Source organism: Balaenoptera physalus (genome assembly GCF_965194825.1).
Source record: "Balaenoptera physalus genome assembly, chromosome: 1".
Classification (NCBI taxonomy): Eukaryota; Metazoa; Chordata; class Mammalia; order Artiodactyla; family Balaenopteridae; genus Balaenoptera; species Balaenoptera physalus.
Window position 1 is genome coordinate 139,904,083 of NC_138882.1, and position 14,000 is coordinate 139,918,082.

Here is a 14,000-nt window from a genome sequence, read left to right on the forward strand (position 1 = left end):
TCAATATACGCAAATCAATCAATGTGATACACCATATTAACAAACTGAAGATGAAAAACCATATGATCATCTCAATAGATGCCAAAAAGCTTTTGACAAAATTCAACACCCATTTATGATAAAAACTCTCCAAAAAGTGGGCATACAGGGAACTACCTCAACATAACAAAGGCCATATATGACAAACCCACAGCAAACATCATTCTCAATGGTGAAAAACTGAAAGCATTTCCTCTAAGATCAGGAACAAGACAAGGATGTCCACTCTCACCACTATTATTCAACATAGTTTTGGAAGTCCGAGCCACGGCAATCAGAGAAGAAAAAGAAATAAAAGGAATACAAATTGGAAAAGAAGAGGTAAAACTGTCACTGTCTGCAGATGACACGATACTATACATAGAGAATACTAAAGATGCCACCAGAAAACTACTAGAGCTAATCAATGAATTTGGTAAAGTTTTAGGATACAAAATTAATGCACAGAAATCTCTTGCATCCCTATATACTAATGATGAAAAATCTGAAAGAGAAATTAAGGAAACACTCCCATTTACCACTGTAACAAAAAGAATAAAATACCTAGGAATAAACCTACCTAGGGAGACAAAAGACCTGTATGCAGAAAACTATAAGACACTGATGAAATAAATTAAAGATGATACCAACAGATGGAGAGATATACCAAGTTCTTGGACTGGAAGAATCAATATTGTGAAAATGACTATACTACCCAAAGCAATCTACAGATTCAATGCAGTCCCTATCAACTTACCAACGGCATTTTTTACAGAACTAGAACAAAAAAATCTTAAAATTTGTATGGAGACCCAAAAGACCCCGAATAGCCACAGCAGTCTTGAGGGAAAAAAATGGAGCTGGAGCAATCAGACTCCCTGACTTCAGACTATACTACAAAGCTACAGTCACGAAGACAATATGGTACTGGCACAAAAACAGAAATATAGATCAATGGAACAAGAAAGAAAGCCCAGAGATAAACCTACGCACCTATGGTCAACTAGTCTATGACAAAGGAGGCAAGGATATACAATGGAGAAAAGACAGTCTCTTCAATAAGTGGTGCTGGGAAAACTGGACAGCTACATGTAAAAGAATGAAATTAGAACACTCCCTAACACCATACACAAAAATAAACTCAAAATGGATTAGAGACCTAAATGTAAGACTGGACACTATAAAACTCTTAGAGTAAAACATAGGAACAACACTCTTTGACATAATCACAGCAAGATCTTTTTTGACCCACCTCCTAGAGTAATGGAAATAAAAACAAAAATAAACAAATGGGACCTAATGAAACTTCAAAGCTTTTGCACAGCAAAGGAAACCATAAACAAAACGAAAAGACAACCCTCAGAATGGGAGAAAATATTTGCAAACGAATCAACAGACAAAGGATTGATCTCCAAAATATATAAACAGTTCATGCAGCTCAATATTAAAAAAACAAACAACCCAACCCAAAAATGGGCAGAAGACCTAAACAGAGATTTCTCCAAAGAAGACATACAGATGGCCAAGAAGCACATGAAAAGCTGCTCAACATCACTAATTATTAGAGAAATGCAAATCAAAACTACAATGAGGTATCACCTCACACCAGTCAGAGCGGTCATCATCGAAAAATCTACAAACAATAAATGCTGGAGAGGGTGTGGAGAAAAGGGAACCCTCTTGCACTGTTGTTGGGAATGTAAATTGATACAGCCACTATGGAGAACAGTATGGAGGTTCCTTAAAAAACTAAAAATAGAACTACCATACAACACAGCAATCCCAGTACTGGGCATATACCCAGAGAAAACCATAATTCAAAAAGACACATGCACCCCAATGTTCATTGCAGCACTATTTACAATAGCCAGGTCATGGAAGCAACCTATATGAGCATCTAGAGACGAATGGATAAAGATGTGGTACATATATACAATGGAATATTACTCAGCCATAAAAAAGAACGAAATTGGGTCATTTGTAGAGACGTGGATGGATCTAGAGACTGTCATACAGAGTGAAGTAAGTCAGAAAGAGAAAAACAAATATCATATATTAACGCATATATATGGAACTTAGAAAAATGGTACAGATGAACCGGTTTTCAGGGCAGACACCAAGGGAGGAAAGCGGTGGGGGGTGGGGGTGGGGGTGGGATGAAGTGGGAGATTGGGATTGACATGTTTACACTGATGTGTATAAAATGGATGACTAATAAGAACCTGCTGTATACAAAAATAAATAAAATAAAATTCAAAAATTCAAAAAAAAAACTAAGAGCCCACAAATAGCATTCCCCTGGGCCACAGTCCCCCTCTCCCAAGGGAACAGATGAAAAAAAGAAAAAAGAAAATCTCAGAAACCATAGTGAAGCATTCTTTTTTGAAGTGCTATATAGCAAATAGTCTTGATAACCCAGAGTATGATACCATTTGGGAGAATACTGACATCAACAACACTGAGTTGAAAAGTGATTCAGAAAAACCGGATTCTGAATAAGAAAAAGAATTTCTTAATGGATTTCTTTGACTTTTACTTTCCTTATGAGAGTGATATGATTTAAACAAAAATCTTAACCTGAGTAATTCTAAAAGAGCTCTTTCAGTAGATATAAAACAAAAATTCTAAACAATGAGAAAGCATTGTAAAATAAATAGGCAGAGCTTTTTCTTTCTTAGCAGTACAAAAGCGGTGGTGTATCTTAAAAATCCACGATGTCTTAGATTTAAAGAATTACAACTAACTAGAAAGAGTGGTAACTAGGAGGAATCAGAGATTACTTTTAATTTGGATAAATCATAACAGATTTCAGAGAGGAGTGAGGATTTAACTGCCTCTTGAAGAATGGGGAGGAATGTGAAGCATATCATAAGTATTATTTTAAAAGGTTTTCTTACAGAACTTTTTCTTCTCTCAGATCAGACCTGTAACCAGCAGTGTTACTGCAAGACACCCAGGTCACTAGAGAAATACTCAGCTACCTCCTGGGTAGGTCATGATCCTAACAGATAACATCTTCATAATATAACAGCAACTACAATTATCAGGTGCTTATTATGTATGTGCCAGTATGTTTTCTCTCTGCTTATGCATAAACACATATACACACACACACATATATGTGTGTGTATAATTTATTTTCTCTTTCATCTCCTACACACTGACCAGTTTGTTTCAGAAACTTTGTTGGTGCATACAGAAGTCTAATTATTTGATTATCTCATAGGTTTAGACACCCAAATAACAGGTGCTAGTTAAAGTAAAACGAGGAAATATAATTCTGAGAAAAACTAAGTTGTCCTATGCCTTCACTAAACAGCTATTTGGTAACAGCTGTTCTTAAACATGAGTTCACATTTTAAAGCCTATTATAATACCATTATAGACGTCGCTGAGAATCCTTACTTGGCTCACATCTTTAGCTATTATCTAGTACAAATAGATAAAACATTTATACATTTCCATAAACATTATAGAAATTATTAGCCCAAGAGTAGAGTCGGTCAGTCAGTCCGTCAGTCTGTCTGTCTCTTTCTCTTCCCATTCCCTCCCTTCCTCCTTCTCTCTTTATCTTTCTCATTCACTGTTATACACACACATATATATACAGATTTGTAAGTCTACTGTTTCTGGATTTTCTCTCTAATTGGCAAAGACTTAAAAATTAATATCAATGTCACAATGCCCCTTTAGGGTGTCTCCATTTCGGTCATTTTTATTTGCTAATCCATAGTACTCTAGTCTGATTTAAATAGGTCCACAGGGTACCAGAAAATTTCATTAAAATAGTTCTCATATGCGTGACTCTCTCCTTTAAGACCATCCACGGACAATGGTCCCCACAGCTCTGTTCTCTCCTCAGCGAGTCTACATGCTATGCTCAGCAAAGCCACAGCTTTAACCCAGCCGACTGGACCACTTAAAGATGCTAATGCCAGGCAAAACTGAAAGTGGGCTGTATTCACTTTGGAGGACACTTTATTGGTACGATAAAATTGTATAAGTGGGAAGAATCTAGCCTATCAGTTCTATGGAAGAATAAGTGACGTGCTGACTTTCATTCAGTGAGAATCAATATCCACAAAAATTTCACATAGCCTACCTTAGACATATTCAGTGTTCATATTCTGGAAAAGATTTTAGGGACTTCCCTTGTGGCCCAGTGGTTAAGGATCTGCCTTCCAGTGCAGGCGACGCAGGTTCAATCCCTGGTCGGGGAACTAGGATCCCACATGCCACGGGGCAACTAAGCCCATGCGCTGCAACTACTGAGCCCAAGTGCTCTGGAGCCTGGGCACCACAACTAGAGAGAAGCCCACGCACCGCAACGAAAGATCCCACATGCTGCAATGAAGATCCTGCATGCTGCAACAAAGACCTGACGCAGCCAAATAAATAAATAAATATTTTTTTTAAAAAAGATTTTAAACTTCCAAGTTGATGGCACTTAAATTTGACAGGGATTTTTTACTACATAACCAGCATTTCTGTGTCTGATATTTCTTATAAACATCTACTAAATCTCACTTAAAAATATTACAATGGCATTAATCACATCTTTAAGCTTGGCACATCAGCAATGTGGATTGAAGGGTTACAAGAGTGGATATTTCTGGTTTTCATTTTAAAGCCAACAGGAAGCATGAGGATAATCATAAGTCAGAACTATTGAAAAAGGTTGTTAAACATATAAATACATATTTTAAAGTAGTATCCCTTTAATAAAACCCTACAAAAACAGAAATATAACTCAAGAGAATCACTCCAAATTAATGAACGCATCCGTTCAGCAGGAATATATAATAATTTTAAATGTGTACATGTAGTATAACCTCAAGATAACATATATTTATTACAATGTAGCCTTGAAATGTATATGGTGAAAATTCAGAGTACCACAAGGAAAAAGACAGATATCCACATATATGGTAGAAAATTTTAATACACTCTCCTAAAGAATGAATAGAACAGCAGACACAAATACATAAGGATATATGAGATTGAAATAATACTAACAAATGATACTTGAACAAAAACATTAACAAATTTGACATACGTTGAACTCTGCTCCCCCAAACTGTAGACAGCATATTATTTTTAATCACCAATGGGGCATTTACAAAAACTGACCACGTACAAAGACATAAGACAAGTTACAAACAAATCCAAAGGACTAAAATCATACAGACCACGTTCTCTGTCCACAGTGTTTTTAAAACAGAAAAAATAGCAAAAATATAACTACACAAATGCCATATATTAGGATATTAAGAAAAAAAGTGAGCCATTGGGCAAAAAAGATATATTTTAAACTGATGATAGTGAAAAAAGCATCTCAAAACTTAAATTATTTTATGCAGATAAAGCAGTACTGAGAGGAAATTCAAAGTCAGAAAGAAACATCATTCTTAATGTGAAATGACTTCCCCTGTGAGCACTTCAAATCAACATTATACCTGAGGTCCTAGGCAAGGCAGAAAGAGAAGTGGAAAAGGTTTAAGGATTATAAAGGAAGAAACAAAACTGTCATTATTCATGAATGACAAGAAAAGTGGAAAATCCCGAAGTATCTATATGTAAGTTGTTTAACTTAATTACAAAACTTAGCAAGATTGCTGGTGGAAAATATAACTACCTAAAACCAAGCATTTTAAACCCTTCCCAACTTATTATATGAAGCCAGTATTACTCTGATACCAAAACCAGACAAAGACATCACGATAAAAGAAAACTACTGACCAAAATCCTTTATGAATATAGATGCAAAAATACTAGCAAACCAAATCCAGCAATGTATAAAAAGGATTATACACTATGACCAAATATGATTTACCTCAGGAATGCAAGTTTGATTTAAAATGTGAAAATCAACAACATATCAATCAATCATAATAATAGAATAAAAGACATGACATGTCCATAGAAAAAGGGTTTGACAAATTCCAATGCCATTTCATGACAAAAACATTCAACTAGGAATAGAAGAGAACTTCTCCAACTTGATAAAGCTGCATATGAATAACCAATAGCTAATATCATACTTAATGGTAAAAGACTGGCTGCTTTCCTGCTAAGATCAGGAACAACACAAAGTTATTCACCTGCACTTTCTATTCAACTAGAGGTTTTAGCCAGGGCAATTGAGCAAGAAAAAGAAACAGAAGGCATCCAGATTAGAAACAAAGAAGTAAAACTATCTCTATTCTCAGACGACATGATCTTGTATGTAGAAAATAATAAGGAATTCACAAAAACTATATTGCACCTAATAAATAAGTTCTGCAAGGTTGCAGAATATAAGATCAATGTACAAGAATCATTTCTATTTCTGTGCATTAGCAATGAACAATCTGAAATACAATTAAAACATAATTCCATTTCCTATAGCATCAGAAAGAATAAAATACTCAGGAATATTTTCAACAAAAGAAGTGCAATTATTTGTACACTGAATGCTATAAAACATCACTGAAAGAAATTAAAGAATACCTAAATAAATGGAAAAAATCCCACGTTCATAGACTGAAAAACAATTTTATTAAGATTGTAATACTTCCCAAATTGATTCAATGCAATCCCTTCAAATTTATAGCTACATTTTGTATATATATTGACAAGCTGATTCTAAAATTCATATGTATTGATATATGCAAGGGAATAGCTAAAACAATATTGAAAAAGAAGAACAAAGTTGGAGGATTCACTTCTGATTTCAAAACTTGCTTCAAAGCTACAGTAATCAAGACAGTGTGGTACCTGGTATAAAGACAGAAATATAGATCAATGTAACAGAGTTGAGATTCCAGAAGTAAACCCTTACATTTTTGGCAAAATGATTTTTGACAAGACACTTAGATATGGGGAAAGAATGGTCTTTTCAACAAATGGTGGTGGGACAAGTAGATACCCAAATGTGAAAGAATGAAATTGGTCCTTTCCTTCATTCCATATATTCAAAGTAATCAAAAACCTAAACATAAAAGCTAAAACTCTAATATTCTTATAAGTAAAACATAGAAATGAAGCTCTGCAACCTTGAATTAGGTGATGGCTTCTTAGACTGAAATTAAGTATAAAAATAGATAAACTAGACTTAAAAACCCTTGGGCTTCAAAGGATACCATCAAAAAAGTGAGAAAACTCACAGAATGGGAGAAAATATTTGAAATCCTATATCTTAAAAGCGATTGTACACTATATAAAGAACTCTCACAACACAACAATAAAAAGACAAACAGTCCAATTAAAAAATAGGCAAAGAACATTTCTCAAAAAAAAGATATATAAATGGTCAATAAGCACATGAAAAGGTGCTCAACATCATCAGTCATCAGAAAATGCAAATCAAAACCATAATGAGTATCACTTCACATCCACTATGATAGCTTAATCAAGGTTCTGAACTGTAACAAATGTTGACAAGGAGGTGGAGAAATTGGAACCCTTGTACAATGCTGGTGGGAATGTAAAATGATGAAAACTGCTTTGGAAAATAGTTTGGCAGATTTTCAAATGTTAAACATAATGTTACATATGACTGAACAATTCTACTCCCAGGTATATACCCAAAAGAGATGAAAACATACATTCACACAAAAACTTGTATGCAAATGTTAGTAGCAGCACTATTCATAATAGCCAAAAAGTGAAAACTACCCAAATGTCCATCAACTGATGAATGAATGAACAAAATGTGATATATCCATATAAGGGAATATTATTTGGCCATAAAAAGAATGAAGTACTGATCCATGATACAGCATGGATAAACCTTAAAAACATGCTAAGTGAAAGAATCTGTTCACTAAAGGGCCCATGATTTTATTCGTCCAGAATGTCCAGAATAGGCAAATCCATAGACACAGAAAGTACATCAGTGGTTTCCAGGGATCGGGGGGGGGGGGCATGGGGGGTGAATGCTAAGGGGCATGGGGTTTCTTTTGGGAGTGACAAAAATGCTCTAAAATTAGATAGTGGTGATGGTTACATAACTCTGTTAATGTACTGAAAACCAGTGATTTGTACACTATAAAAGGATGAATTTTATGATATGCGAATTATAGTCCAATAAAGCTATTATTTTTAAAATACTTTTAAAGGTCAAGTTTATTTCTATATGGCAGTAACAGAAACACAATGAATTTTTTGAAAAGATTCATTTAAAATAACTTCAAAAATATGCAGTTCCTGTGAATAAATCAAACAAGGTAATGTTCAAGGACTCCTAAGGGAAAAATTAGACTATGTTTACATTTATCATATTAGAGAAGACCTAAACATATTGAGAGACAGTCATGGATTCTAGAACTGAATATTTACAAGGTATCAATTTCCTTTTAATTGTTCATAGACTCAAAACAATCTCAATAGAATCTCCATTAAATTCCTAACAAATTTTTTAGAACTTGACAAACTGATTCAAAAAATGTATATGGAAAGGTAAAGGGCCAAGGAATGCTATAGCACTCCTGAAAAAATTGCACCAAGTGGAAGGATTTACTCCCCTACCTACCAGATAGCAAGACAATTTAAACCTGTAGTAATTACAGAAAGAGACCAAAGGAACAAATACAGAGCCCAAAAACAGACCCACACATATTATCAACTCTTGATATTTGAAAACAGTAAGTATTTGTTGTTTTAAGCCACTAAATTTGGGGGTACCTTGTTACACAGAAATGGATAACTAATACATTGCTGCTCACCAGTATTCTCAGATTTATTTTTTCTTTTAGAACAGAGGTTAACCTTCCCCACCTCCTTGAAGTTAGGCATACCATATGACTTCTTTTGCGTCTAAAGTATGAGTGTAAATCATTCATGTCACTACCAGATGGAGGCATTTAAAGCTAGTTCATGACTACCCACACTTTGTTTTCCCGTACTATACCAACTGGGAAAGTCCTGTGTTCCAGATTGTACAGCTACAGAATGACGGAGGTTCCCTGAATTTAGACCTGACAATAGTTGCCCTGGACAGTTGCCTTAATCCAGAGGAAACTCTTCTTGAATGAAAAATAAACCTTTATTGCATTAAGTCAATGAGATTTGGGGATAATCTGTTACCGCAGCATAACCTAGCCTATTTTTACAGATACTAGGCTCGATCTCACTAGTAATTGAAGAAACAAACAGTAATGATATAATACATACCTACCAGATGGGCAAAAATTAAAGGTCATGATAATACTAAATTTTGGCAGGGATGCAGAGGAATGAAAGTAGGAATATAAATTGGTGGAACCATGCTGGAAAAGTGTGGCATTATCTAATAAAGCTGATATCTGCAAGCCCTGTGTTCTAGTAATTTGACTAGCAGTTTTATACTCTGAAGAAACTCCTGCATCTAAGCACCAAGACATTTGTACAAGAAGAATCATAGGTGGTTTATTTATAGTAGTGACAGAAAGAAAGGGACAGAAGGAGGGAGGAAGAAGGAAGAAAGGAAAAAGGGAGGGAGGGAAGGAGAGAAGGACAGAAATGACCCAAATATCCTTAAGCAGAATGAGTAAAAAATAAAGGTATTATATTCATATAATAAAATATATCCAGTAATGAAAACAAATAAACAACATCTACTGTCAGCAACAGCATTCAATCATCAAAAAAAATTACTGAGCTCCCCTTATATGCTTGGCTCTATTTCAGGTGCTAGGCTCTATTTTGGAGCAAAACAGGAAAAAAAAATCCACCCTCATGGAGTTTGCATTCTAACAGAAATGAGACAGGAAAAATGGGACAGGAAAAATGATTAAGTCATACAGTATTTTTAAAGGTAGTAAGTACATGCGGAAAAGCAAAGGAAAGGGGAAAATGTTTTGCAAGGTAAGATGTACAATTTTAAATGTGATAATCAGAGTAGCCTTCATTGAAAAGGAGACAACTGAACAAAGATTTAAAAGAAGTGAAAGTAACAGAGTAAGTCCTGTGGTATCTGGGAGAAGAGCGTTCCAGCCAGAGCAAAGATGGTCTCTGATATACTCAAAGAATAGCAAGGAGACCAGTGTAGCTGGAACTGGGTGAATGAGAAAAACGGCAAGAAGTGAGATCAGATGGGTAAACGGGAGAGAAAAAAACAGGTAGCACCTTATAGGTAATTCTAAGGATTTGGGTCCTTTAAGACTTTACTCTGTATGAACTGGAAAGGCTCTGGAGATTTTGGAGGAAAAAAGTGACATGATCTGACATATGTTGCAAGAAAATAGCTCTAACTGCAATTTTGAGACTGGATTATGGAGGGAAAAGGATGAAAATGGGGAGACCAGTTAGGAGGTTCTTGCAATAATCCACGTGGGAGATGGTGTCAGCTCAGACCAGGATGGCAGCCATGGAGGTGATGAAAGCAATTATATTCAGGAATTATTCTGAAGATAGAGCAAAGAGGACTTCCTGACACATTACATCTAAGGTATGAGGGAATGGGAGATATCAAAGATGACTCCAAGTTTTGGGGCATGAGCAACGTGAAGGATGAAGGTAGGGAAGGCTGCAGATAGAGTGGGCTTGGGCAAGATGAAGATTCCGTTTGGAGCATGCTGAACTGGAGATGTCTACTAGACATCCAAATGGAAATGTTGAGCAGGCAGGTGGACATAGAGGTCTGAAGTTCAAGGAGATAAGTCAAAGCTTGAGCTATCATTTTGGAGGCATCAGTGTACAAATATAGAGATTGCATGAAATCATCAAAGAGTGTAGAAAGAAATGAGCTCCCAAGGACTGCAGCTTAAGATATTCTAAGGTTAAAACCTCTGAGAGCAGAAGAGAGATCAGCAAAGGGGACAGAAAGCAATGGCTAGTGAAGAAGGAGGAAAAATCAAGAGTACATGGTGCCCTGGAGGTCAACAAAGAAATATTACAAGGAGCAGAGAGTGATAACTGTGACAATGCTACCAACAGGTGAAGTAAGATCAAAGGTGACAACTGACTACTGGATTTGGGAGAGGTGATGTCACCGGTGACAGTGACAGGAATAGTTTTGGCAGAGTACTGAAAACAAAAGAGTGATAGAAGTAGGTTTAAGAGAGAATGTGAAGAAATGAATCAATGATAGGGAATACAGACATCTCTTTTTAAAAGTTTATGCTTTCAAATGGAGAGGATATGGCTTAGTCTCATAAGCATAATGTTAAGCAAAAGAATCTAATGAAAGAATGCCTCCTATATTCATCTAATTTTTTTAAGTAAAAGGAAAATTGTGATTAGGAAGGAACAAGCAAGAGGTTTCTGGGTATTGGCATGTTCTCTTACTTGTATGGTAAATAATGCGTATTTGCCTTGTAATTATCTGTTATAATGATTTGCTGTATTATTTGTCAACCAGTACATTTGTTTTATGTACTCTTCTCCCTGTATATGTCATAGTTCAAAAAATTTAAAGATTAATAAGATCATGTGTATGAAAAGACAACAGGTAATATCACTACGGAGTTAAGAGAAGTTTTAAAAAATATTTGAGGAGGAATATTTCAAATTATAAGCAGACCAAATCTGAACTGAAACTCCAAAAGTTTATATGTACAAGGTCTGGCCAGGAGGTGAACACTTGTGCCTTTCTGATTTAATTAAAAGTGGAATTTGTAAATCACATAAAAATCTTAAAAGAATTAGAGCAGACTGTAAGCCCTTTTCTTCATTTTTAACTCCACAGGACATGTTTTTTAGTTATGTGTTTGGCTCTCAGTAGGGAAAAGTGCAGTGCAATATCTGCCAAGGCAATTCTTTTCTTTTTTCTGGATATTTTTTAAGTTTTATTCCTAAGACCCCCTTGGGATACTGCACTTCACAAACACAAACCTTTTAGTTATATAATAGTGATCTAACTGTGAAGACACACTGTTTTTTTCTGGGTAAATTCATTACAAAAGAGGAATAGAGCTTCTGCCAACCACGATGGCTCTCCCAAGCCATGAATGAGTTGCACCACGAGCAGATCCATCCACTGTTTTCAGCTGTTTTCCAACAAGCGACTAGAAGCCAGGATATTTGAGTTCTCCTACTCTCTGTTCATTCAACAACCAATTTCTTTAACATTCTGGGCATCTCTTTCAAAGGAGATGATCATCTACGTCACCAGAGACTATGATGGAAGACAAATGCCTGAATAATTGATGCCACTTCCAGTCCAAAGGTGAAAAGGCAAGGAAAATAAATTTAAATGTCTTCATAAAAGAGTACTTCAAATCTATTCCACTCTTCCAAACGGAATACAAAGCACATACTAGGTGGGAACACATTGTTTTATTTTAGATCAAAGCCACCGAAAAGAGCCAGAGACACTTCTAAACCTATCCCAACTACTGATGACTAGGTCTCAAATAATTTTGAATTACAAGGAAGAACAAAAGCTATTCTAACATTCTGTCTGCTAAAACAGGTCAACAGTTGTTTGTTGTTTTTTATCAAAAGGAAATAAAAATCTCACTGACACTTTATAGTACACACTTCTTGTACAACTTTGTGTGTGTCTGTGTGTCAATTCCTAATTTCTGGTTTATCTGTTTAGTTAACTCTGCCATTTTTCTAGGATTCATCCCAAGACAACTAAAATGCATTACTAAAATTGGCACCTCTGCTATTGAACTTAATTTCAGAGAGGCTCTAAAGTGGTCTGAAACCATTTTTTTAATATCCTGCACACAACTTCATGCTAAAAAGTAACACTGTTCAAGAGCAGAAATTGATAGGAAAGGTGCAATTTTTGTTTTCCTCCTAAACAATTTTTATTTCCTCCAAATATACAATACTGAAAGTGAATAAGTACTATACTAAAGCCACATGTTTTTGTTGCAGTGTTGCAAATATTAACTTCAAGTTGAACATGATTCTTTAAGCTAGACTCAGAGATGATCTAAATATTTACATGTAAACTACATATTTCTGAGCTCTTTTATAAGTGTTTTTCTCTTTAAGTTTTGGTTGGAAAACCCTAAAATCATAAGTCATAAATGCATATGAACAAAAATGCCAAGATCAGTATAGATTTTTAAAATTTCATGAAATTATGAATCTAGCAATGTTTGTAACGTGTTAAAAAGTGAAAGAATTATAAATTTTTAAGTTGGGAAACATCTTAGATATTATTAAAAGGCCCTCAGAATTTGAATCCAACCCTCTAACTTGACAGATGAGAAAACTGAGGCCCAAAGAGATTAAACTAACCACAGCTGTCACCATAAACGGCAAATCATACCAAAAGCCAGATGTTCTGACTCCAAGTCCAGAGCTCTGAAAGAATATTTGTTTCAACATACTTTAATACTTAAGGAAATGAAAGTTAACAGAGGACACTCCAGGCAGCCCCTCAATATAAGGAACTCCCTCAGGCTTACAAGAGCCAGTCTCCTCTTCTGCTTGCAAACCCAAGTCCTAGAAATAACACCCCCAAATACCCACTTTCTCAAATGGCCTCATCCTACCTGGGGTTTCCAAAATGATTCCTCGGTTGGGTCTCGTTTTCACATCCCTACAAGTCCTATTAAATAAGTGCTTTGGTTGGGATTGGGTTTTGTTGTTTTTGTTTTGTTTTATTAATTTGCTTGGGGAGAGCCGGAGATGGTGGAAACAGAAGCTCCGGGCTAAACCACCCCTAGAGCACATTTTTTTTCTTTTGTCATCCAAACCAAAAAATCCTTCCTCCGGGCCCCAGGGCTTACTGGTTTCCGTCGCAGTCCCTTCAGTTTCCAAAGTAGGAAGGAGACCTGGAAAAGAAGTTGGCCAGGTGGCACGTCTTTTCCGGGGCACCCGGCAGGTGCGCGCCCAGGCTCGGAGGGCTGCCCTCGGGCGCGCGCTCCGATGCGCCTCGCCCCGGGGGAACGAGAGCCCCCGCCGCCCCTCCCGCCTGGCGCGGGCCCCTCCGGTGGCGCCGCCGGACCCGCCCCGGCCTCCCGGTCCCCAGGTGGCCAGCGGGCTCCGGCCGGCCACGCGCGCCCCGGCGCCCGGCTCCTCGCGTAGCTGGGAGAGGGAAGAGGTGGCAGAAGGGGGTA

The 14,000-nt window shown here is 36.4% G+C and overlaps 1 protein-coding gene across 4 annotated transcripts in view; it reads right to left on the bottom strand.

Annotated features, from left to right (window-relative positions):
- Positions 1-14,000, bottom strand: part of LEPR (leptin receptor) — a 147,673-nt gene that overhangs the window by 86,340 nt on the left and 47,333 nt on the right. For 3 of the 4 annotated variants that reach the window (XM_082419056.1, XM_082419058.1, XM_082419057.1), the window contains one exon: positions 13,671-13,715. The gene's annotated coding sequence lies outside the window, so the exon portion shown is untranslated. The other variant, XM_082419059.1, reaches the window with a different exon arrangement.